At 41.2% G+C, this 26,705-nt stretch overlaps 1 protein-coding gene across 1 annotated transcript in view; it reads right to left on the bottom strand.

The window, feature by feature from the left end:
• gpm6ab (glycoprotein M6Ab) overlaps positions 1-26,705 on the bottom strand; it is a 227,850-nt gene that overhangs the window by 52,172 nt on the left and 148,973 nt on the right. The window lies entirely within an intron of this gene.

Here is a 26,705-nt window from a genome sequence, read left to right as displayed (position 1 = left end):
ACCTTTAATATGCTATAGTTACAACAGTTAGAAAAAAATCAAGCATGTTTTCTACTTTAGGGGTAAGAGGGTAGCTTGGGAAAAGATATGTCCACTCAAGGACAAAGGGGGGATCTTATGCATGGAGACGGAAGAAATGTGTGAGATCCTTAATGAGTACTTTACATCTGTATTCACCAGGGAGAAGGATATAGATGATAGAAAGATTAGAAAGAGACATGTTAATATACTGGGGCCAGTTGATATTAAGAAGGAGGAACTGTCAGGAGTCTTGAAAATCATTAAGAGAGATCAGTCCTAGGGCCTGATGGGGACTGAAAGATATTGAAGGAGGCAAGGGAGAGATTGTTGGGGCTTTGACAGAGATCTTTGTATCCTCTTCTTCAGCAGGGAAGGTGCCAGAATACTGGAGGATAACCAATGTTATTCTTTATTTAAGAAGGGCTATGGTGATAATCCAGGAAATTATAGATCAGTGAGCCTTACATCCTCAGGGGATAAATTATTGAAGAAGATTTTTAGGGACATGATTTACACACATTTGGAAAAAAAAATTGGACTTATTAAAGATAGTCAGTATGGTTTTGTACAGGGGAGGTCTTGTCTCATAAATTTGATTGGGTTTTTAGAGGAAGTGACAGAGATGATTGATGAGGGTAAGTCGGTAGATGTTGTCTACATGGCTTTTACTCAAGCCTTTGACAAGGTCCCTCACTGTAGCCTGGCCCAGAAAATTAAGTCACATCGGATCCATAGAGAGTTGGTAAGTTGGATACAAAAATGCTGGATCATAGATGATCATTGTTGTGGAACAGTGTTTTTCTCAGGAGGCCTACGACCAGTGGTGTTCAGCAAGGATCAGTGCTGGGACCATTGTTGTTCGTAACATATATAAATGATTTGGATTAAAATTTTGGTGGCCAAATTAGCAAGTTTTCAGAAGACACAAAAATTGGTGGAGTAGTGGTTAGTGAGGAAGGTTTCAACAGATACAGCAGGATATAGATCAGTTGGAAAGCTGTGTTGAGAAATGGCAGATAGTGTTTAATCTGGACAAATGTGAGATGATGCAAGAGAAAAGTACATAGTGTATGGCAGGAACCCTCAGGAGCATTGATAATAAGAGCGATCTTGAGGTTTAACTTCATAGCTCCCTGAAAGTGGCAACAGAAGCGAATAAGATAGTAAAGGAGGCATTCTACACATTTGCCTTCATTGGTCAGGGCATTGAGAATAAAACCTGATCAGCATCTTTTAGATTACTATTGCTTCCCCCTCCGATCAGCATCTTGTAGATTATTATTGCTTCCCCCCGATCAGCATCTTGTAGATCACTATTGCTTCCCCCCAATCAGCAACTTGTAGATATTACTATTGCTTCCCCTGTATCAGCATCTTGTTGGTTACTGTTGCTTCCCCTCTATCAGCATCTTGTAGGTTACTGTTGACCCCAGAAGCTGAAATAGATGAGCCATATAAAAATAGTGGCTACAAGAGCAGGTCAGAAGCAAGGAATCCTGTTGTAAGAAACTCACTTACTGGGTCCCTAAAGCTTGTCCACAAGTCAGGAGAGTGATGGAATACTCCCCACTTGCTTGGATGAGTGTAGTTCCAGTGAAACTCAAGAAGTTTGACACCATTCTGGACAAAGCAGCCCACTTGATTGACACCACAAACACATGCATCTACTCCCTCCACTATCAATGTTCAGTGGCAGCAGTGTGTACCAGCTCCAAAATGTGCTGCAGAAATTCTCAAGGCTCCTGAGATAGCATCTTTCAAATCCATGACCACTTCCATTTAGAAGGATCAGGACAGCAACTGTATGGAAACACAATCAGCTGCAAGTTCCTCTCTGGGCCACTAACCAGTCTGACCTGGAAATCAATGGCCATTCCTTCAGTGCTCCTGGGGGAAAAAAAATCTACAACTCCATCGTTAATAACCTTGTTGGCCTGTCTACACTGAATGTACTGGGGTGGTTCAAGAAAGCAACTCATCACCATCTTTCAACAACATTTAAGAATGGTCATTAAAAACTGGCTGAGCCAGTACAGTACATATCCTCTGAATGACGAAAAATAAGACTAAGTCACGAGACACTTTGGGACAGACACAATGCACTCAATGGTCTCCTTATGCGCTGCGATTCAGTGAAATTAATAAGCTACTGCAGTATAAGCTGAAGACCCTAATGTAAGCAGCTACAAAACCTGTTTACTGATGTTTGAACCAATATTGTGCACAAAATTGCCCATTTGTGAAGGCAGCATACTGCAAGGACACAGATTTAGTGTTTGCTTTGTACTTGGAAGATAAATCGACTTGTGACTGATTCCCAACCAAATCATCAATTATCTGTAAGAAATCTATTGGCAGAAAACCGGGAAAACTGCAGATGCTGTAAATCAGGAACAAAAACAAAGTTGCTGGAAAAGCTCAGCAGGTCTGGCAACATCTGAGAAGTTAAAAAAAAACAGAGTTAACATTTCAGGTCTGGTGAGCCTTCCTCGGAACACAGTTCTGAGAGAAAAAAATCAGTGTGGGAAAGAAGGGCCGTGCTGAGGCAAGGACAAAATAAAAGATCTTCACAAAAAACCTCTCCTCATGTGATAATGAAAGGATACAAATGAATATGATAATCTGGTGAGGGAGGCTGGGAGAAACATACTAGAAGAAGCAAAGTAGATGTGAAGATTGGTATTGCTGAGAAAATAAATAATTCCGACAGATAATTTTATGTTTGAAAATGGGGCAATGAAAAGCAAGTTTATTTCTAACTACTTTAAACATGTGCAGTGAGTATACCCAGAGTAATAATTTCAGTCAGGGTCCAATTGCATCATCATCATAAGAACGAGATCAACATGTCAACTCATGTTAGGAGAAGCTACATAGACAAAATGCTGGTGGAAGGAAACAACACACTCCAAATGTTTGTTGACTAGCAGTAGGAGAACGAGGGAACTGTTGAAACCCATCCAATAAATGGACAAGAATGTCTAATGGAAACCCATAGTGCATTGCTGTGCGAGAAACATTAGATGAAAGTCCAGCAGAAATGGAAGTTAGCACATGGCCATTAGACTATGATCATGATTGTAATGAGGTCAACCAGGTGAGTTCCCGGATTAGGTTGTTAATCTGGACCGTTCAGGAAGCCAGAGCTGACACATACAAACAGGAGTGTCAGAGTTTCTGGTAATTCTAGGAGCAGGCATTGAACTAGCTGCATAAATAAATGATGAATTGGTGAGAGGAAACTGGCCTTTATGCAGTTATTTCACCTGTACCATTCCTGAATCACCAAACTGTCAAAAATGGAGTCAGCATCAGCTGGAGAGATTACACAGAGAAGTTATGGGAGAGAAAGAAAATCCTCATAATGAAAGGATAATGGCTTTAAGTCATTGCTTAATGAGCATGGGCAAATTGCCCAGTATAGTAACGAATAGACGAATGCAAACGTAGCTTAGAAAGAACCATTTAAAAGCATTGAATTTAAATTGCAACAAGATTTTTTGCATAGAAGCGAAACCCACAAGACAATGTGATCTCCAAATATCCTTGGGTATTCAGTGATTCAGGTCATGACAGTAATTGGTATCAGACTGAAGTTGAGGGGGTCTTGTGTAATGGCCATCATAGAGCCTTACAGCAGAGAAACTGGTCCTTTGGTCCACCATGACTACAGGCACCAAACTACACTAATCCTATTTAGTTGTCCTTGGCCTAGTAGTGTCAGCAACTCTAGACCTAGGAGACTTAGGTTCAGGTCCAACCTGCTCTAGAGATGTGTAATAATATCTCTGATCAGGCTAATCAGAAAAAAATGCCTAAGGACAGGGTAATTGCTCAACACCTTTTGAGGCAGGGAGTTCCGAAGGAGCAAGATAAAGGTTTTCCCTCACATCTGTCCAGGAAAGGTGATATTGATTTTTAAATAGTGTCCTCACTCTGGACTCAACCACAAGACAAACCCCATTTCCATGTCCCCTTTATTCAGACCAGTCAGGATCTTATAAACTTTAATCAAACCATCTTCCATTCTTTATTTATCCCCATAGTGGTGCTACAAAAAGCAAATGTTAGTGTAAAATTATGTGGTCAAAGACAATGCAATTATAGCTCAACCACTAGAATATACTCTAGCCAATAATTTGCCAAATGTTGAGTTTACTATGTTGTCAGAAAGCCAGATTCTTTTTTTACAATGTTAGATTATTCAAGGCTGGTAGGAATGGGTAATAAATTCTGGCCCAGATGACAAAGCCCACAGTCTTTGAATGAATAAAAATAAAATGAAAGAGTGCTGGTATAACCAGTGATACTCACATACTGTGAAAGAAAAATAAAAACAAAATGACCTCTCGAAAATAATTCTACTGAACAGATTTGGAACACTCACTAACAGGCCACTGTTGTTAAAAGCATCTCTTCCTTAGCTGGGATCCGTAGCAGGATCTCTGACGTTGCTAGTGATTGTGGGTAAGTGCACTCTACAGTACAATGGAGCTGGTTAGATCAATGAGCCCCTTCCGATAGTGGCGTCATTTACAAGTGAAAGGACAGAGCTAAGTGTAGTGGCTTCATTTACAAGTGAAAGGACAGAGCTAAGTGCAATGAAGAAAGAACAATATAGAAACTAACAGAAGCCCAGGGTTCTGCATTTGGGTTTGAAAGGAGTAAAACCAAGGAGAGTCATAAGCACCAACCTCCATGATCATCTCATGTGGGCTTCTGAGAATCTCAAAATAGTGACACTTAACATCTAGTCCTCCTGAATGTCTCTGTCACAGTGTTGGACATAAAAGTAGTTGTTGGCATATAATCAAATATACAAGGTATTCTTCTAGTTAGACCAGGAGGTGTTTTTTTGACCACACTGAAACAAAGGACGGTTGCAACAACCTTCATCATGAAAGATGGCTCTTGCAGAGCAAAATACTGTCGATGATGGAAATCAAAATAAAAACAGAAAGTGCAGGAGAAACTCAGCAGGTCAGGCAGCATCTGCGAATAGAGAAAGTCCTTTCTACTGGACTTGAAGTGTTAACTGTTTTTCTCTCCATTGATGCTGCCTCACCTGCTAATTTTTCCAACAATGATGCTGGAGTTTAGATAGCCTAGAAATGGCCCAATAAATCATTCAGTCGTCTTCAAATAGACAGCAGACCATGAACCTCTCAAGACAATTAGCAACTAGTTCATGAACGTTGGCCATCACCACTGATACACATATCCTACACAAGAATAAACAAAAGCAAAAGGCAAATCAAAAACAAACTTTTGTTCAACTTCTGTTGGCTTACCGAACCTACAAAACAACATAATGACTGTAATTCCTTAAAATCTTTCTTTTTCTGTTTTTCATAAATTAGTGTGCAGAATCATCTGGGAAATGAATGGGAGGAATGAGTTTGAAATGTGCTACAATGACGTGATAAAACTATGGTTGGGGAAATGGAGGCCATGAACACAGTCTACACTGCAGTATTTATCTGTGGTTATGTTTCAACAGCATCTGAACCCTGTAAAGCCTTTCCTGCAGAGAACAGCATCTGTAATGGGGCATAGAGTGTTTCACACAACTGTGACAGCAATTCCAGGGACACTGAGAATATTTGTGGTTGAATAATTAAATCACATCCTGAAAGGAAGAGCAAAGCATTGTGAGTGAAAACCGAAAGAATTGCGGATGCTGTAAATCAGAGCAAAAACAGAAGTTGCTGGAAAAGCTCAGCAGATCTCAGCAATTTATGTAATTGAAGCATTTCGAGTGGCTTGACAAGCGATAGCATCTTGTCGTCCAATCTCGGCTCAGTTTGGGGAAAAACAAAGAGAACCTTTATTTCTTCTATCATCTCAAACAGTTTAAAGGTGATAGACTCAGCGTGGATTGACTTCTTTAAAGCTATAATAAGAAGCACTTTGATAGGGCTTCAAAGCAAAGATAACATTTGATATTGTGGACGGGAAGAAACTGCTCCACAGGCACGAAGGACAGTAACCAGGGGAAACAGATTTAAAATGATTGACCGGGGAGATGAGATGAGGAGCTTTATAACATTATGTCAGTTAAGTTCTGGTGGTCTGGAATGTACTATCTGTTAGGATGGTCAAAGCAGATTCAATTTTCAAGAGGAATTTGAGGATTTGGTTTTCGGAAGATTATTGCTTAGTTACTAACAGGCCTATGAGGAAACATTGTGTGTGCAATTGTTACAATCACTATAAGCATATGCAGTAGAACAAACAGCAACTTGTGTTCATATAGCACCTATTTCAGGGTATCCCAGAGCACTTTACAACAAATGCAGTGTAATCACTGCTGTAATGTAGGAGATGAAGCAGTCAAATTGAATAACAAGCTCACACAAAGGGCAATAAAGAAACAATCAATCTGCTTGATTTGCGCCGGTTAAGGATAAACATTGACATGGTCATCAAGAAGAAATGCCAACTCTTCTTCAAAACATGAAAACTTTGATGTCTCTAGAGCAGTAGGCAGTAATTTTTTTTTAAACATTTGCTCAGAAAATCAGCATCCATGACAACTCGTCACTCCCTCACTGAAAACATCAAATTTTAGTTCTTCTCAAATCATCAGAATTAATAATCTGAATGTTGATGCCTGTCAACAGTAACCAAATTAACTTACCCCTCTTTCATACTACAGTCCTTTATCTAAGTGTAATGTAGCAACAGGAAGTTATAGAATTGTAAATAATGGCATTCAATCCCTTCCTGTTTTGTGGTCCTGCTGATTACGAGTGAAAATGGCCACCAGGGGGAAAACTTTGGTGGCCATTTATTGAGCTGACCTGTGGGCCTGTCAAGCCAGGCCAGTGGTGTAGTGCTTAGACAGCATTTTCACTTATCCCCAATGAGCAATAGAAGATAAACTTCCAGGAACATAACGTTTGGTGGTACAGTATTTAACTATTGCTGAAAAATGATAATTTGTACAAGTGTTTTACCTTGTACTGCTTAGAATATGTGTATGAATGCCAATATAAAAGGAACAACCAGAGAATGACTGTTGCTTATTTTGTTCAATTATAAAGGTACAACTTGACCATGTGTTCCTTCTGTGTACAAATTATTTCGTTAATTCAGAAATAATATGTTACAATGATTAGTATATGCAGCTTACAGTATGTGCAAGTGCATCATTATTAAGCCAACGTCCAATCATGGATTCACATCTAATGCCGGACGCATTGCTTTGAAGTTTGCATATCCAAACCCATTGAGGATGGTCTGTAACCTTCTCTTGGAAACTGAAACAAACTGTCTGATATGGTCTATCAGCATCAGAGGAGCAGGAAAGTTTGACGTTTCGGGTCAAGACCCTTCTTCAGAAAACTTTCTGAAGAAGGGTCTTGACCCGAAAGGTCAAACTTTCCTGCTCCTCTGATGCTGCTTGGCCTGCTGTGTTCATCCAGCTTCACACCGTGTTATCTCAGATTCTCCAGCATCGGCAGCTCCTACTATGTCTGATGTGGTCTACCTGTCTTTGCGAATAAATCAAATTGTTGTGTTGCCATAGTCTTACCAGACCATAGCGCTGTTCCCTCGTCAGAGAGAGACACAACTGGTGGTGATTTAACCTGAGGACCACTACAACTCAGGTGAGTGGAGAGAAGGAGAGTCCTTTATGAATTGAGCCCACACTGTTGGTGATACACTGCTTCACAAACCAACCATCATCATGCCAATACTGCAATTCATATATCATATTACTAGTCTGTCAAATAGACAGAACATAGTCAAAGCAGTTAATGTGGTATATATGGATTTCAGTAAAGCATTTGATAAGGTTCCCCAAAGTAGACTATTGCAGAAAATACGGAAGCTTGGGATTGAGGGTGACTCAGCAGTTTGGATCAGAAATTGGCTTGCTCTAAGAAGACAGAGGGTGGTGGTTGATGGGAAATGTTCATCCCAGAGTTCAGTTAGTAGTGCTGTACCACAAAGATCTGTTCTGGGTCCACTGCTGTTTGTCATTTTTATAAATGACCTGGATGAGGGCATAGGCTGATGGGTTAGTAAATTTGTGGATGACACTAAAGTTGGTGGAGTTGTGGATAGTGACGAAGGATGCTGTAGGTTGCAGAGAGACATAGATAAGCTGCAGAGTTGGGCTGAGAGGTGGCAAATGGAGTTTAATGTGGGAAAGTGTGAGGTGATTCACTTTGGAAGGAATACAGAGTACTGGGCTAATGATAAGATTCTTGGTAGTGCGGATGAGCAGAGAGATCTCAGTGCCCACGTACATACATCCCTGAAAGTTGCTACCCAGGTTGATAGGGCTGTTTAGAAGGTGTACGGTGTGTAAGGTTTTATTGGTAGAGGGAGTGAGTTTCAGACCCATGAAGTCATGCTGCAGCTGTGCAAAACTCTGGTGAGACTCCACTTGGAATATCGCATACAGTTTTGGTCGCCGCAAGATAGGAAGGATGTGGAAGCATTGGAAACGATGCAGAGGAGATTTAGCAGGATGTTGCCTGGTATGGAGGTAAGGTCTGAAGAGGAAAGGCTGAGGGACTTGAGGCTGTTTTCATTAGAAGAAGATTAAGAGGTGACTTAATAGAGACATAGAAGATGATCAGAGGATTAGATGGGTGGACAGTGAGAGCCTTTTTCCTCAGATGGTGATGGCTAGCACGAGGGGACATAGCTTTAAATTTTGAGGGGTGATAGATATAGGACAGATGTCAGAGGTAGCTTCTTTACTCAGAGAGTAGTAAGGGCGTGGAATGCCCTGCCTGCAACAGTAGTAGATTCACCAACTTTAAGGGCATTTAAATGGACATTGGATAAACGTATGGATGATAATGGAATAGTGTAGGTTAGATGGGCTTCACATTGGTTTCACAGGTTGGTGCAACATCGAGGGCCGAAGGGCCTGTACTGCGCTGTAATGCTCTATGTTCTAAAGTCATTTGCTGCCCTTGTTAAAGATTTCATGTAATCATTGTGATGACTTAAGACCATCAGTTCACCGCTTACATAGTTTCCATTCTCAGTTTGATTTACAAGATTGTTATCATTATATTCAAAATGTTTCAAAACTTCATCCTCTCAATTATCTTTATTTCCCTTTATGTAATACTCTCTCCCAACTTTAAGACAGTACTTCGGCCAATCAAAGTCAATTTGCTTAGATTAAATTTCAACAAATCTTGACAGTTCACTACCAATCATCATCTATCTGTTGCATTCTCCCTGGCAATGCCTCTGCCAACATGCCAACCAGTCAGCAATCTCAAAGCTAATGGCAAAAAGCATTGTTCTGCTTTACAATGGCATTTTTGTGAATGTCTGTGAGTGCAAATCAGAAAGAACTGATACAATATGTCTCTTCAGCAACACTCAAATGTAAATCTGGGAATCTGAATTTGACAAAACAAAACAGAGAAAAAAAAGCTAGATTGTAGCCGAGATTTGCTGAAATTGTCTTTATTTTGTAAACAAGTCTCAAAGTTGCTTATACAGGAGGTGTGGCCTCTACTTAATTTATTTAACTGCTACCTGCTGTGGGCCAAATCGAGGACAAGGCCTCATCATTTGTTCACAGCAGGTTAATAAGGAATCAGTTCTTTTGACAACTAATTGATGTCAAATACTGGATTCCTCAAACTTGGTCCTTAACTGCTGACTCTACCACTTACTGTTAAACTTACACCCAATAATGAGAACTAATCAAAATAACTGTTGACAATTTTGTCGCTACCTCATTGTGTCCTGTGAATAAATACATCTTTAAAGTCTGTAGCTGTTTCCACCAAGTTGCAGTGACCTGCCTTTTCCTGGAAATATTTCCTTTTTTTAACAATCAAAAAAGGGCATCTGACAAAACGTCTCATTGTGGTTGAATCCCAAAGGCAAATGGATGATGAAGGGACTGCATTCTATTAAATGGTATACGTGATGGTAAGATAATTATTTGGAAATCTAGAAGTGGTGCCATGTTAAAAAAAGTGACAACATCATTGTGAATAATAGCTATTACAGCATAGGGTGTGAACAATTCAATTCTGCCTTTACAAAACTTGAATGAGGATTGTTCTATTTTGTTTCATGGTTACTATGCTACTTTTAACGTGGTTTTAAGAGAGAGTTATGTTATGCTATTGTCATGGTATGTGATCTGAGGGTATAAAGATCTCATATTCCATCTTTCATCCGACAACTTACTGGACGTAGGTGTCATTGGTCAGACCAGCATTAATTGCCCAAAGGGCAGTTAATAATCATCCATATTGGTGTGGGACTAGAGTCACATGTGGGCTGGATTGGGTAAGGACAGCAGATTTGCTCACCTAAAAATCATGAGTGAATCTAGAATCGTTTAACAGCCATTAGACACGTAGTTCCAGATTTTCTTTTTATCGAATTCAAATTACACCATCTGCCTTGCTGGGATGTGAACCTAGATCCGAAGAACATTACCTGGGTCTCTGGATTAATAGTCTAGTGATAAGAGTTTTAGGCTTTTACCTCCCCAGTAGGACATAAGGACATAATAGCTAACGTAAGAATACATATATATGTTGGAAAAGGTGCAGAGGAGATTTACCAGAGAGTTACGTTATGTTATTGTCATTGTATGTGATCTGAGGGTAAAAAAGATCTCATACTCCATCTTACATCCGAAAAGGTGCAGAGGCGATTTACCAGGATGTTGCCTGGAATGTACGGAAGGTCTTATGAGGAAACATTGAGAGAGTGAGGGCTTTTCTCTTGAGAACAACAAAGGATGGGAGGTGACTTGATAGAGGTGTACAAAATGATCAGAAGTATAGATAGAGTGGACAGCCAGAGGCTTTTTCCTGGGGTGCAGGTAGCTATTACGAGGGGGCATAGTTTTAAAGTGAGTGGAGGTAGATATAGGGGACATGTCAGAGGTAGGTTCTTTACTCAGAGTGTTCGGGGCGTGGAATGCATTGCCGGAGAGGGTAGTGGGGTTGGTCTCATTAGGGGCATGTAAGAAGCTATTAGATAAACATATGGATGATAGTATAAGGTAGGGGTGCAGGTTAGATAGACCTTGGGTTTAGGGTAAAAATTTGGCACAACATTGTGGGCTGAAGGGCCTGTACTATGCTGTGCTATGTTATGTTCTATGCTTTATAAGAACTAGAAGCAGGTATAAGCAACACAGTCCCTTGAGCCTGCTCCACCTTTCAATATGATTGTGGCCCATCTCATCTTACCTCGCCCTCAACTTCACTTTCCTGCCCACTCTCCATAATACTTGAATCCATTACTAATTAAAAATCTGCCTAGCTCCTCCTTAAATTTAATCAATGTGTCAGCATCCACCGCATTTTCGGGTAGTGAATTCCACAGATTCGTGACCCTTTGTGAGAAGTAATTTCTCCTCATCTCTGTTTTACCTTTTTTCCGGAAACTAGATTGCCCCACAAGAGGAAGCATCCTCTGAATATCTATTTTGTCAAACTCGTGACCATCTTATTTTTCTCAATCAAATCAAGTCAAATCAAAACAATTAGATTTCCTCTCATTCGTCTAAACGATAGACTGTAGGCAATGCAGGACTTATTATTTCTCCATTTTTCTAAGGGCTATAACTGAGGAAGCTGTACCTCGATACTCTTGTGCCGTAGATGGCATCATAAGCAGCAACTTGTGCACTTCTCACTGTACTTATACAAGTGATAACAAAGCTAATTCTAATTCTAATCTGTTCAGTCTCTCTTCATGACATTCACACTCAGTTTCTTAAGTTCTGTGAGATAAGTGTTAAAGTATCTGGTAAAACCGCCTACTGGAGGCAATCCCTCACCAAGAATGACCTTTAATCTAGATTTTTTGATAAACTATAGTTTTTGCTTTTCTTTTGATCTTACATTCTGTATTTCTGTAATCGACCAAGGCCTTTTCTGTACTTCTCAGAAACTCAGCTGTACAAGGAAAGTTCCAAACTGACCTAAAGTGAATGATCACAACATTGGTGGTGTGAGTTACTGAGGCTATGGCCGGGGTGCTTTGCTGAAATGGAAAGGTAACACCAAATCATTCTGATATGATTGTTGTTGAAGGCGTCATAAAAACAAACAGGAACGGGCTCTTTCATTCAAAGTTAAGAATGCATAGGCAGCAGGAAAACAAAGCCATTATATTGTGATTTATTACAGTAATATTCTTTGTCAACAAATTAAGTTGCATTAAATCCCTTCAATTGTACTTGAGTTCTCTGTGTACTAGACCATGATTATCCAATAAACCTAGGAGCAGACTGCACAGCCTCCTATTTGTTTCTGAGTTAATTTGTGTCAAGGAGCCCTTCCAGCAGTTTAGTAGTTGTACTTAGTAATGATGCAACTGCATAGGGCAGAGTTTGTCAATAGGCTGCTGCAGGGTCAGTATAAACAATATAATGCTTGTACCTTAATATAACACATACAACACGCCATGCTTAATCTCCAATTTCCATCCATTCGATCTTCAATGCCAAGGATGTTTTGCCCTGGATGATGTCAAGTTCCACCCATCCAGCCAAGTAGGGAGTATTTTATCACACTCCTGACTTGTACCCTGTCGTTAATAAAAACCAAAAGAACTGCTGATGCTGTAAATCAGGAAGAAAAACTAAGTTGCTGGAAAAGCTCAGCAGGCCTGGCAGTATCTGCGAAGGAGAAAACAGAGTTAACATTTTGGGTCTAGTGACCCTTCCTCAGAACTAAGTTCTGAGGAAGGGTCACTGGATCCGAAACGTTAACTGTTATCTCCTTCACAGATGCTAAAAGACCTGCTGAGCTTTTCCAGCAACTTTGTTTTTGTATCTTGTAGTTATTGGACAGGCTTCTGGGAGTCAAGAGATGAGCTACATGCCACAATATTCTTGGCCTGTTACCTGCTGTTGCAGCAACTGTATTTATGTGATGAGTCTAGTTGAGTTTTCGGTCAATCGGAACCCCAAGGATGTTGCTTATGGGGAATTCAGTGATGGTAACACCATTGATTATCAAAAGGCTGTGTTTGGATTGTCCCTTATTGAAGATAATCATAACTTAGCATTTGCGTAGCACGAATGTTACTTGCTACTTGTCAGCCCAAACCTGGATATTGTCCAGATCTAGTTTCATTTGAACATGGGCTGCTTCAGTACCTGCAGAATCATGAATGGTGCTGGTTATTTCGCAGTCATCTGCAAACATTTCACTTCCGACCTTATGATGCAGGGAAGGTCATTATTGAAGTAGCTGCAGACGATTGGGCCCAGGAAACCCTGAGGAATTTCTGCAAGGGACAATTGGATGTTTAGTGGAAAGCTTGTTTCACCTAGAGTGAGCCAGGTGTCTGGGACTCATTGTCTGAAATAGTGGCAATGGTGCGAAATTGTTATTACTTTTAAGAAGCATTTAGATAAATACTTGAAATGCCGTAGCATACAAGGCTAAGGTCTAAGTGCTGGGAAATGGCAAGAGTAGATAGTTGACCAGCATGGACATAATGGGTGAAGGACCTCCTTCTGTGCAGTAATATTCTATTTCTCTATGGCTCCCCACTTGAAACTCCTTCAATGTACCAGAAAAGAATATTTGGCCTTCAAAAATCCCAGACCATTATTGTATCAAGATTTTCCCAGCCGGCAGATAAACCAGTTCACAATCTTCCTATTCATTCAGTTTTAATTACTTTTCTGATACAATTTAAGATCTCCATCTGTCTTAAGTATGGAAAGTTAATTTGCTGGTTTGCAGATTCTCAACTTTAGTTAAACTATTAGTTTTCAAGCTATTGTATATTAAATATTTATCATTAAACAATGACATGGTTATTTCAAGTGACAGCAGTATGCATGATTCATATTTATTTTTCATGAAAAGTATTAATTATTCTTCCAAGGTCAATCCTGGCGAATTTTATTTTATAGTTTTCTTTATCTAAAACGTGGACCTATTCCAAAAGACCAACTAGCTTTCCTAATTTGCTAAAGGAGAGAAGAGCTGCCTGTGCAAGGAAAACATTGGTTATTTATGAATTGCAATTGAAATAACTTGCTTGAGAAAAGACAGGAAAACTTTGACAAACATAAAATGCTTGCAGATGCTGAAATTCTGCTACAAAAGCAAAAAGGAAACACTCAATGCGTAAGAGATCCTGATTATCAAGCTATTGTCTACTTTAGTATTTCACAACAGGTCCGATGATATTTATTCTCTTCGGGATAACTTGCTGTTTTCCCCCTGCTGTCACAGGAAATTACACTACAATTACCAGCATGAGAAAACCTTAGTGTTCCTGTTACCTTTGGATTGAGTTTTTATTTATTTTCTTTGTCCATTTTATGTCACAACTACACAGAGACTCTGAACCAAAATCAAAGCAGCAGGCGAAGGCAATCAAGTACATTTACAAAGATCAGTGAACAGATTAGCATAATCAAATACAGATCAATTATCATTAAACACTCCAAATAATAAGCCAGTAATTGGCAATTTAAGGAGCACAAACATTAGCATTGACAGGTTGAGCTAAATGACTTACTTCTGTACTAAGTTCGAAACGAAAATTGCCCCTTCTAAATGTATTTCAGTAAAAATCACTTATGCAAAGCCCAAACAGAAAAATAATCATTAGAAAACTTAGCATACTGATTTATGTGGTCTAATGACATCTGACGGGAGCACATCCCAATAAATGGAGCTCAATCAATGGGAAGAGCAAGTGCTAAGTCAAAACATGACAATGTGAAAACAAATAAAAAGTAACACAAAATCAATTAAGACCGTAAGACCATAAGACATAGAAGTGGAAGTAAGGCCATTCGGTCCATCAAGTCCACTCCACCATTTAAATCATGGCTGATGAGCATTTCAACACCACTTCCCTGTACTCTCCCCGTAGCCCTTGATTCCTTCTGAGATCAAGAATTTCTCGATCTCTGCCTTGAAGGCATTTAACGTCCAGGCCTCCACTGCACTCCATGGCAATGAATTCCACAAGCCCACCACTCTCTGGCTGAAGAAATGTCTCCTCATTTCCGTTTTAAATTTACCCCCTCTAATTCTAAGGCTGTGCCCACGGGTCCTAGTCTCCCTGCCTAATGGAAACAACTTCCCAGCATCCACCCTTTCTAAGCCATACATTATCTTGCAAGTTTCTATTAGATCTCCCCTCAACCTTCTGAACTCTAATGAGTACAATCCCAGGATCCTTAGCCGTTCATCGTACGTTAAGCCTACCATTCCAGGGATCGCCCATGTGAATCGCCGCTGGACACGCCCCAGGGCCAGTATGTCCTTCCAGAGGTTTGTGGCCCAATATTGGACACAGTATTCTAAATGGGGCTATAGTTTTAACATTTTGTGCAAACGTGACACTTTTTACAGTTGGATTTTCAAACCATGAAAGCGAGTTCTTAGAGCCAATCTAATAGGTCAGTGAGTCTAAAAGTAAATTTTTAAAAATTCATTCAGAGGATGTGTGAGTCACTGTTTAGGCCAGCATTTATTGCCCAGAGACGCTTAGGAGTCAACTGAACACTTCTGTGGGTCTGGAGTCACATGTAGAAAACACCAGGTAAAGACAGCAGACATCCTTCCCTGAAGGGCATCAGTGAACCAGATTTTTTTTTGATATATGATAACAGCAGGAGTTCCAAAGGCACCATTAGGTTAACTTATACATTTCAGATTTTTACTAAATTCAAATTTCAACACATTTTACAATGAGACTCAATCCATGCCCCTTGAACATTAACCTGGAGTTCTGGGTTACTAGACAATTGGCACAACAACATTACCAGCACACCAGCACCTCTCATCATAAATGATAACAAGTTCTAGACTGACCCTGCACAGTTTCAATTAATTATTTTAATTCAGGTGGTAAATTAATAACATTATAAAACAAAAGGTTAAAAGTGAGGATTTCAATTTAATCTTGCTAAAAATTCTGGAAAGGGTTGGTTAAATGTTGCGATGGAAGGAATGTATGCCTGTGAATTCATGAGCAAGGGGGACAGTGTAGCTTCCTCATCTGTGCTGAATGTAGCAAATTTACACCGAGCACAAGAAAAAGATCTACTTTCACTGGGAGCTGTTACAAGCAGTCATGCCTCACAATATGGAATTACTAAAAAATACCTTAACAAAGACTGTAACAGGACTGTCAGCCAAAGCCAGTTACAGCCATTGTTAAAGGTTTCATGCAACCATGATAATGACTTAACATCTGTCCAACACTTAAAAATTCTCCATCCTCAATTTGAATTATGAGATTGTTGTGGTTCTATGTGAATCGTTTCAAAGCTTCATACTTCTGAAATACTTTCACTTTGCTTTTTAGAGCATGCCACCTGCATTTATGTAGCATCATTCACAAATACAGCAATTGATCAATATTGACCCTGTTGAATGTAAATAAAACTTTATAATAGCCACCAATTAGAAACATTACAATTGCCTATTAATTATATCTGACTGTCCTTCCTTATTCCTTTTCAGATAACATGTTTTCCAAGGTCCCTGCAGCTGAGCCTGTTTCCAGTGCTGAAGGTGAATATTTTATTGGTAAAGCAACATCTGGGAGGCAGCCACATCTCAGCTAATGGTAAGACCTTTAAAGTAAATTGTGAAACTTAAATCACAGGTCTGCTTAGAAAATGGCAAGGTGTACAGAACATCAGAAATAGGAGCAGGAGCAGGCTTTTCAGCCCCTCGAGATTGCTCTGCTATTTAACGCGATCATGGCTGATCTCATCTCATCCTCAACTTTATTTCCTTTCCAACTCTGCATAACCTTTCACATTAATAATTAAAAATCTATGTATCTCCTCCTCAAACTTATTCAACTTCCTGGGTGATGGCCTTGTGGCATTATCACCAGACAGTTAATCCAGAGACCCAAGCAATGTTCTGGAGAACCAGGTTCGAATCCCACCATGGCAAATGTCAGACTCCGAATTCAAAAAATATCGGGAATTAAGAATCTAATGATGATCATGAATCCGTGAGTCAATTCTCAGGAAAAGCTCTTCTGGTTCACTAATGCCCTTGAGGGAAGGAAACTGCCATCCTTACCTGGTCTGGCCTATGTGTGACTCCAGACTCATAACAATGTGGCTGAGTCTTAACTGCCCTCTGGGCAATTAAGGATGGGCAATAAATGCTGCCTGGTCAGCAACACCCTCATCTCAGAATGAAAGAAGAGAAACTCTGGGGTAGTGAATTCCACACGTTCATGGCTCTTTAAGAGAAGCAATTTCTCCTCATTTCTGTTTTAAATTTGCTGTCCCCCATTCTAAAACTATGGCCTCTCATTCTAGATCACCTCTCATGAGGAAACATCCTCTCTACAACTACTTTCTCAACCCTGTTAGCATTTTATATACCTCAGTGAGATGTCCTCTCATTCTTCTAAACTTCACAGTATACTGACGAATACACTGACTTGAAAATCATATGAAAATTCTGTATTTACCACCCATATGTGAAAAATAGCCAAACTGACAAATTTAAGTTGCGCTTGTGAACACATGCAATTGTACACAATAGATGTCCTTTTGAGGAGTTCTGTAGTCAGTGTGCTTCAGGAAGCATAAAAACTCTTTTATTCAACAGCCGTTACCAAAGAGTATGAAGTCTGGAAGATAATTTCTTATTTAACAGAATTTCAATCTACATTATAATTCATTTTGCAAGGTATTATTAGAACATCAAATACATGATTGAATATAATGAGATCTTAATATTTAATTCCATCCTCTTCAATCTATGAACATAATTTTGAAATACACTAACACATATTGGCATGGGCTAACACTCTGAGCTCGGACTCCAGGATCAATTGGCCACATTGATTTTCACCATAATGTGGGTTAAAATGGATTTTCCCACTTATTTTGCCTCCTTTGTCTTGTGTCACCTGCAATGCAGCAGGGAATTAAAACTATAATTAGGCTTAGCAGGAAAACGAGTTCCTGACATGTCTTAGTGATAAAGGGAACTGCAGATGCTGGAGAATCCAAGATAACAAAGTGTGAGGCTGGATGAACACAGCAGGCCCAGCAGCATCTCAGGAGCACAAAAGCTGACGTTTCGGGCCTAGACCCTTCATCAGAGAGTCTAGGCCCGAAACGTCAGCTTTTGTGCTCCTGAGATGCTGCTGGGCCTGCCGTGTTCATCCAGCCTCACATTTTATTATCCTGACATGTCTTAACTGTATTTTGTTTTATTGAGTTAGATGTTGAGGGCTAGTGATGGACCCTGTCATTACCACCACAGCAGAAATAATTGTTGGGTTGGAATTGATTTGTTCAGTCCTTTTTCAAAGCATTTATCTACAATTAATCAAATCATTTGGCTAGACAGCCTAGTGGTGAATTGACATGATAATTTGGGGTTGTCAAAGTGCTGAGAATAAGTAAGCTCTGAGTGTCCAAAACCAATGTTCTCAACATACTTTGCATAAAATAGAATCATTCACCCGTGAATCAAGTCAAAATTTGTACCTAGCTCTTTGCACCTTGGCTCAGGGTCTGGAACTAGTTCACTGAGAAGTAACGTTCAAAAGAACAAATGCAGAAAATGCTGGAGAAACACAACAGATTTGGTCCCACGAGTAGAGAGAAACAAAGTTAATGTTTCATGGCCAGTTTGACGCTTAACTGAACTTCCTACTGGATTCAAAACATTAACTGTTATTCTCTTGCTCGACAGATACTGACAGACCTGCTGAGTTTTTCATATGCTTGCTGTGGATTTCCAGCAACTCATATTTCACTTTGATTTGAATGCTTCAAGAAAAAAAAAGATTGAATTAATTTTTGTCATTTTCACTTGGAATGCTTCACGCAGATTCCTTACTCTCCAGATGTGTTAACAAACCACAATACAAAACAGAACCAAAAAGACAGTGTCCTGTTTTTATGTCACTCAGAGTAGATTTATTGTATTGTCTTAGCTGTGATAACTAAAGTCACAGCTGATTGTTTATGGTATCCCTATAGTGTGGAAGCAGGTCATTTGGCTTATCAAGTCCTCGTTGCCCCTCCAAAGACCACCTCACTCGGTGACAGACTGTAGAACTACAGTAATGCGGCACTCTGCATCAATGTCCACATAATGGTGGGTTCCTAATTCCTGATAAATAATATAACAATATGACAATTTAGCATTGCGTGATGAGAAACTGCCCACTGTGGTACACCTCTTGACTGGAATTCAACCATAGTTACCTACCATTTTACAAAGGTGTCCAGAAATTTCTGAAGAGACTTTTGAAATTTGAAAAGTATTATTTTGAGGGGGTTGGGCTAACGCATTTAAACTAACTATTATTGTTTAATTCCTGAAAAATTGCTGATCTTCCCAATTGCCAAGTTTGTGCTTTTTCTCTTAACCTCTCGGCATCCCTCTGCCGACTCTTTGTATCAAACTCAGCAGCTGCCTTTCTACCTATTTTTATGTTATCCACAAACTTGACTGCAGTACAGCCACTTCCATCATTCAAGTCATTAACGCACATGGTGGCTTAGCAGCCAGCACTGCTGTATCACAGCAATGAGGAAATGGGTTTCGTTCCACCCTCACACGGCTGTCTGTGTCGAATTTACATGTTCTCCCTGTGCCCGTATGAATTTCATCTGGGTGCAGAAGCTAGGCAGATTGGCTGCGCTAGATTGCCCATTGTGTGCAGGGATGTGCAGGCCTGATCGGCCAGCCATTGGAATTGCAGGGTTATGAGGATAGGAGAGGGAGGGACGGTCTGGTTGGGATGCTCTTCAGAGATCTGTGCGGACTCGATGAGCCGAATGGCCTGCTTCCACACTGTAGGAATTCTTCTATATTACAACTAATTGCCCCCAGACACTGATCCCAAACCATAACTTGACTGGTTACATAAGCTCAGCAGGTCTGGCAGCATCTGTGGACAGAAATCAGAGTTAACATTTCGAGTTGAGCGAACCTTCCCCAAAACCGATGGTAGCTAAGAAAATGTCAGTTTTTATACAGAAGATATGGTGGGGATGAGTGGTATGGAGTAAATGGTAGTTGGGGATAGAACCCAAAGAGAGAGAAGAACAAGAACAAAGTGGTTGGAAAAACTCAGCAGGTCTGGCAGCATCTGTGAAGAACATGTCAGATTGGGTCCAGTGATCCCTCCTCAGGGCACATTCAGTTATAAAGAAGGGTCACTGGGCTCGAAGTATTAACTCTGATTTTTTTCTCTTCACAGATGCTGTCAGGCCTGCTGAGCTTTTCCAGCAACTTTGTTTTTCTTCCTGATTTACAGCATCCACAGTTCTTTCATTTTTTATTAAGAGAGAACAATTGGGCAGACAAAGGAATGGATAACAATCTCTCCAGAAGGGTGGATGGTTATTAATGAGTATTGTTAGTGGCAATGGGTTGTGTGTAATAGCCAACTACATGTTAACAACACCTGATGTGTTGGGATTGGAATAAGGACATGGGAGAGCTCCAGCCCTAAAGTTATTGAACTTGATATTGAGTCCAAAAGGCTGCAGGGGCCCCAGGCGGAGAATGAGGTGTTGTTCTTCCAGCCATCGCTAAGCTTCGCTGAAGCACTGCAGCAAGCCAGAAACAGCGATGTTGGCCAGGGAACAGGGTGGTGTGTTGAAGTGGCAGGCAGCAGGAAGTTTAGGGTCTTTTTACAGGCAGCACATGGGTGCTCTTTGAAACAGTCACCCAGTCCACGCTTTGACTCCCCACTGTAGAGGAGACCACATTGTGAGCAGCGAATGCAATCGACTTAGATTGGGCGAAGTACAGGCAAAGCATTGCCTCACTTGGAAGTTGTGTTTAGGCCCTTGGATACTGGGGAGGGAGAAAGTGAACAGGCAGGTATTAAAACTTCTGCGGTCGCAGAGGAAGGTGCCATGAGGCTGTCGGGGGGTTGGTGTTGGGGGTGAAGGAGACGTGTATCAGGGTGTCGCAGACGGAACAGCTCCTGCAGAAAGTAAGGGAGGGGATCATGTATCTGGTGGTAACATCTCACTGGAGGCGATGGAAATGGTAGCTAATGATCCTCTGGATGTGGATGCTGGTGGGATGATAGGTAAGGACAAGGGGGACCCTTTTACTATTATGGGAGGGAAGACAGAGGGTGAGGGCGGAAGTGCAGGAGATGGGTCAGGCCTGGTTGAGGGCCCTGTTGACAACAGTGGTGGAGAATCCTTGGTTGAGGAAGAAGGTGGACATTTTGGAGGCTCCCTTGTTGAAGTTGGCCTCATCTGAACATATGCAATGAAGACAGGGGACTGGCAGAATGGAATAGAGTCGTTACCGGAAGCAGGGTGTGAGGATGTGTAGTCGAGGTCACTGTGGGAGTTGGTGGATTTATTATGGATGTTGGCGGTCAGCCTATCCCCAGAAATGGAAACAGAGATGTCAAGGAAGGGATGGGAGGAGTCAGAGATGGACCAGGTGAAGGTGACAGCAGGGTAGAAATTGGAAGCAAAATCGATAATCTTTTCTAATTCTGGATGAGGGAGAGAAGCTGCACCGATGATATTGTTCATATATCGGAGAAAGAGTATGGGGTGGGGGCCGGAATAGGACTGGATCAAGGAATATTCCACGTACCCCACGAAGAGACAGGCATAACTGGGCCTGTGAGGGTGCTCATGGCCACCCGTCTGACCTGAAGGAAATGAATGGAGTTAGAAAAGAAGTTGTTCAGGGTGAGGATGAGCTCAGCCAAACAGAAGAGTGTGGTGGTGGATGGGGTCAGCTCAGGCCTTTGCTCCAGGAAGAAGTGGAGAGCCCTGAAACCATCCTGGCAGGGGATGGATATAAATAGTAAAGAGGAGGTGACTGGAGTCGCAAACTGGAAATTCTGAAACTGGTGTAAAGCATCAACGGAATCATGGATGTAAGTGGGCAGGGACAGGACCAGCAGAGAAAGACTGGTTTGAGGTAAAAGGAAATGAGTTCTGTGGGGCAGAAGCAGGCAGGAACAGTCTGGGCAGTTTGAGTTTGTGGATTTTGGGAGGGAGGTGAGAGTGAGCTGTGTGGGATTGGGAGACCATTGTCTCGGAGGTAGTGAGCAGGCAATCACCAGATAAAAGGAACTTGGTGGCACAATGGCCTGATATTCCATCATGGGATCATAGTCCGAGGGGAGGTAGGAGGAGGTATGCATAAGCTGGAACTCAGCCTCTGCAATGTAGAGGTTGATCCACCAAGTGGCTTAATGGTTAGCACTGCTGCTTCACAGCACCAGGGACTCGGGTTCAATTGCGCCCTCGAGCTCCCTGTGTCTGCGTGGGTTTCCTCTGGGTGCTCTAGTTTCCTCCCACAGTCCAAAGATGTGCAGGATAGGTGGATTGGCCATGCTAACCTGCCCATAGTGCTCAAGGATGTTTAGATTAGGTTGGTTAGACATGGGGAAGTGGTGGGGGAATGGGTCTGGGTGGGATGCTCTTCAGAGGGGCAGTGTAGACTTGTTGGGCCGAATGAGCAACTAGCTGATTCGGGATGGGAAATAAATGCTGGCCAGACAGTAGTGGACACATCTCATGACATAACAAAAATAAATCTTGCACTTATGACCACTGTAAGCAGTATTCCATCTTTGATTGACTCTTGAAGTTTGAAAAGAACAGACCTTTACATGTAAAAATTAAGGCTCACTATGCAGTGTGGGATGTAGTAGTGCTACACTGTTGGAGGAGTGGTCTTTCAGCTGATAAAACCATGTCTAACCTCACAGGCGAATGTAGAAGCTTCCATGGTAGGGAAGCTATCCCTGGTGTCAGACCCATTATCTATCACAGACACAGGACCCCAAAAGCCTTTCATTTCACATAAATCTGGTGACTATCAGAAGTTCTCTGAAAAAGGTTACCTCACCAAAGGAAACTGATAACTAAATCCTGCCACATAACCCTTGATTTGAGTTGAGTTATTATTGTCACATCTACCAAAGTAGAGTGAGGTTGCTGACTTGCTGGCCGAGCTGGCTTGTTTTTGTTCAGAAGTTTTGTCACCGTGCTAGGTGCCATCATCAGTGGAGCCTCCGATGAAGCGATGTTATTCAACTCCGCTTGGAATTGATACTGTCCCATCCATTATGGTGAGTAGTGTCATTTCCAGTTTTGATCTGGGGTCCAATTCTATATGTATGTTGATTGAAGTACTGTTGGAAAACTATGCCTCTAGGAACTCCCAAGTGTGTCTGTGTTTGACTTGGGCTGCTATGGTTACCATCTCCCAGTTAAACTGATGGCCTTCATTGTCTGAGAGTATAGATATTAAAGAGAGTTTGTCGTGTCATTTTGCTGCTAGCTGATATTTGTGTATTCTGCTGGCTAATTTCATTCCTGTTTGTCCGATGTAACGTTTGTGGCAGTTGTTGCATGGTATTTTGTAAACCATATTCATTCTGCATGTTGTGGGAATGGGGTCTTTAATCCTATTAAGTGTTTGTCATAGAATGGCTGTGGGCTTGTGTGCCACCATGATTCCTAGTGGTCTTAGGAGTCTTGTTGTCAGTTCCGATATGTTCCTGATGTAGGGCAATGTGGTCAGTGTGTTAGGGCTGTGTACTCCTGTTGTCTGTTGTGTAGGCGTCTGTGGATGAAGTTGGGGCATATCGGTTTGAGGCAAGGATCTTCTATAAGTGTTTGTCAACTTCCCAGCGTAATTCTAAAGTGCTACAGTGTGCCTGACCCATTTAAATAGTGTCCGAATGCAGCTTTGTTTGTGGGCTTCGGGTGGTTAGTGTGGAAGTTGAGATTTGATCGGAATGGATTGCTTTTCTCTTTACTGAGCTGCCACAATATATAAAAAGGGTAGCCCACCTTCCCAAACAACTGCAGCCCATTGCTGTTGGTACACCACAAGTACTGATAGGGATGGGGTTCCAGGGCTTTGACTCAGTGACAGTGAAGGAACAGCGACATATTTCCAAGGTAGAAGGGTAATGTGACTTGGAGGGACCTTGCTGGTGGAGATATTTTCATGCATCTCCTGCCCTTGTCCTTCTTGATGACAAACACCACAGGTTTGAAAGCTCCTGTAAAAGCAGCCTTGAGTTGCTGCAGTACACTTTGAAGATGTCACTGTATGCTGGTGGTGGAGGGATAGTAATCTTGAGGTGGTGGAGATGTGCTGATCAAGCAGGTTTGTGCTTTGTACGAGATGATATAAGAAGATTTCTATTATGGAGGTTGAAGTAAAGGTGGCCTCCAGAATTATTGAGCAGCACTATCCAGTTTGTGACTCTTATACTGTATTATCCCTGCTCATAACTGTACTCAACTACAGTCCTTCATCATTATTGGTCATGAAGATAAAAAGTCTCATTAAATTTACTACTACTGACATATAACTGATGTTTGAAAAAGTCTTAAATTCCGGCTCGACACAATGATTGAATATGCATTCCACCGATAGTGAAACAGTAGCTATTGTCATCATGACAGGGTTTTAATGCAACATTAAATTGGTGATTAATTGTGACCCTTAGTAGCACATTCCTAATTATTCACAAATTGGGCATAATACTTCGGCCTTTGCTCTAGTTGTAATTCAAAAAATACATTAACGTGAGAAACTTCATAGATTTCAGCATCTCTTATGTAGTATAAAGCAACACTAGAGGTATTCATCTCAACCGTTCACACAAACATAGAGAAATCAGTAAGTTCAGAACCAATCAAAATTAATTAAGATGCAAGGTAGCACGTGGGTGACCACTAGCTCACATTTCAGATCAGACAGGAGAAACTGCATAGTTTGGTGAATGAGGGAGTGATAACTAATGTCACCATCTGTTCTGTAAACCTTAAAAATTGCTACTGGGGAGCCATCTGCCCTTGAATTGTCCAAGAATTTACTTCCTATTCAGACAACTGGTTTGGATAGTTCCTGCTAGAGCTTTTCCAGGTTCAGCTGATGATCCATCCAAATTATGGCTGGTTTAGCCATTGCCTGTTTTAGGGAAATGGTAGCACAGCGGTAATGTCTCTGCAGTGATTGGGACCAAGTGAATCATATTGACTAAGAGGTCCTTAATTGGGGTTGTTAACCTGAGTCAATCAGGGAGCCCGGGCTGACAGATACAAACAGGAGATTCAGAATCTTCTGTCTCAGGGACTGACTCCAGCCTGAATGGTCACAGCCAGTGTACTGTGTACTTTTTAAACAAATGGTGGCATGGCGACAGGATATCATCCTCTGTGCAGTTACTTCAGTCACTACCCTAGAACGTTAGAGGCCCAGAAAAATTTGCTGTTGATATGGGTTTAAATCCCATTGTTATAACTTGTAGAATTTATAATAAATAAAAATTGAATATAAATCCAGTCATATTAATTGTGGACATTAAAGCTATCATCTATTGTCATAATAACCCATTGGTATCACCAATCTGCTTTAAGGAAGGAAATATGCTGTCCTTAACTAGTCTGGTTTATAGAACATAGAACATTACAGCACAGTACAGGCCCTTTGGCCCTCGATGTTGTGCCAACCTGCCATGCCAATCTGAAGCTCATCTAACCTACACTATTCCATGTACGTCCATATGCTTGTCCAATGACAACTTAAACGTACTTAAACTTGGCGAATCTACTACCATTGTAGGAAAAGCGTTCCATTCCCTTACTACTCTCTGAGTAAAGAAACTACCTCTGACATCTGTCCTCTGTCTTTCACCCCTCAATTTAAAGCTATGCTCCCTCGTGCTGCCCATCACCATCCTAGGCCAAAGGCTCTCCCTATCCACCCTATCTAACCCTCTGATTATTTTATATGTTTCAATTAAGTCACCTCTCAACCTTCTTCTCTCTAACGAAAACAGCCTCAAGTCCCTCAGCCTTTCCTCGTAAGACCTTCCCTCAATACCAGGCAACATCCTAGTAAATCTCCTCTGCACCCTCTCCAAAGCTTCCACATCCTTCTTATAATGCGGTGACCAGAACTGTACGCAATACTCCAAGTGCGGCCACACCAGAGTTTTGTACAGCTGCAGCATAACCTCTTAGTTCCGGAACTTGATCTCTCTATTAATAAAAGCTAAAACACTGTATGCCTTCTTAACAGCCCTGTCAACCTGGGTGGCAACTTTCAAGGATCTGTGTACAAGGACACCGAGATCTCTCTGCTCATCTACACTACCAAGAATCTTACCATTAGCCCAGTACTTTGCCTTCCGGATACTCCTACCAAAGTGCATCACCTCACACTTGTCCGCATTAACTTTCATTTGCCACCTCTCAGCCCAGCTCTGCAGCTTATCTATGTCTCGCTGTAACCTACAACATCCTTCGTCACTATCCACAACTCCAACGACCTTAGTGTCATCTGCAAATTTACCTTATGTGTGAGTCCAAGCTAGCAGCAACGTAGTTCACTCTCAACCACTGTCTGAAATCGACTAGCAAGCCATTGAGGTGTAGAAAATACAATGGGGGTGGATAGCAAGAACCTTTTTTCCCTTTAGTAGAGGGATTAATAATAATGGCATAGATTTATGGTAAAAGGCAGGAAGTTTAAAATGGTTTTAAGGAAGGTTTTTGTTTAACAGAGGCTAGTGGGTATCTGGTACACACTGCCTGAAGTAGCCATTACAACAGCTAAGAAGTGTTTAAATGATCACTTGAAGCGCCACACACAAGGAATAATGATCCAAGTACTGGAAAATGGGAATACTGCATCCGATGACTGGTACGGTCTCTTTCCACGCCATAACTCTAT

The sequence above is a fragment of the Stegostoma tigrinum genome, chromosome 3 (assembly GCF_030684315.1).
Source record: "Stegostoma tigrinum isolate sSteTig4 chromosome 3, sSteTig4.hap1, whole genome shotgun sequence".
NCBI classification, from domain to species: Eukaryota; Metazoa; Chordata; class Chondrichthyes; order Orectolobiformes; family Stegostomatidae; genus Stegostoma; species Stegostoma tigrinum.
Note: the sequence above shows the minus strand (reverse complement) of the source record. Positions and strands in the feature narration are given on the sequence as shown.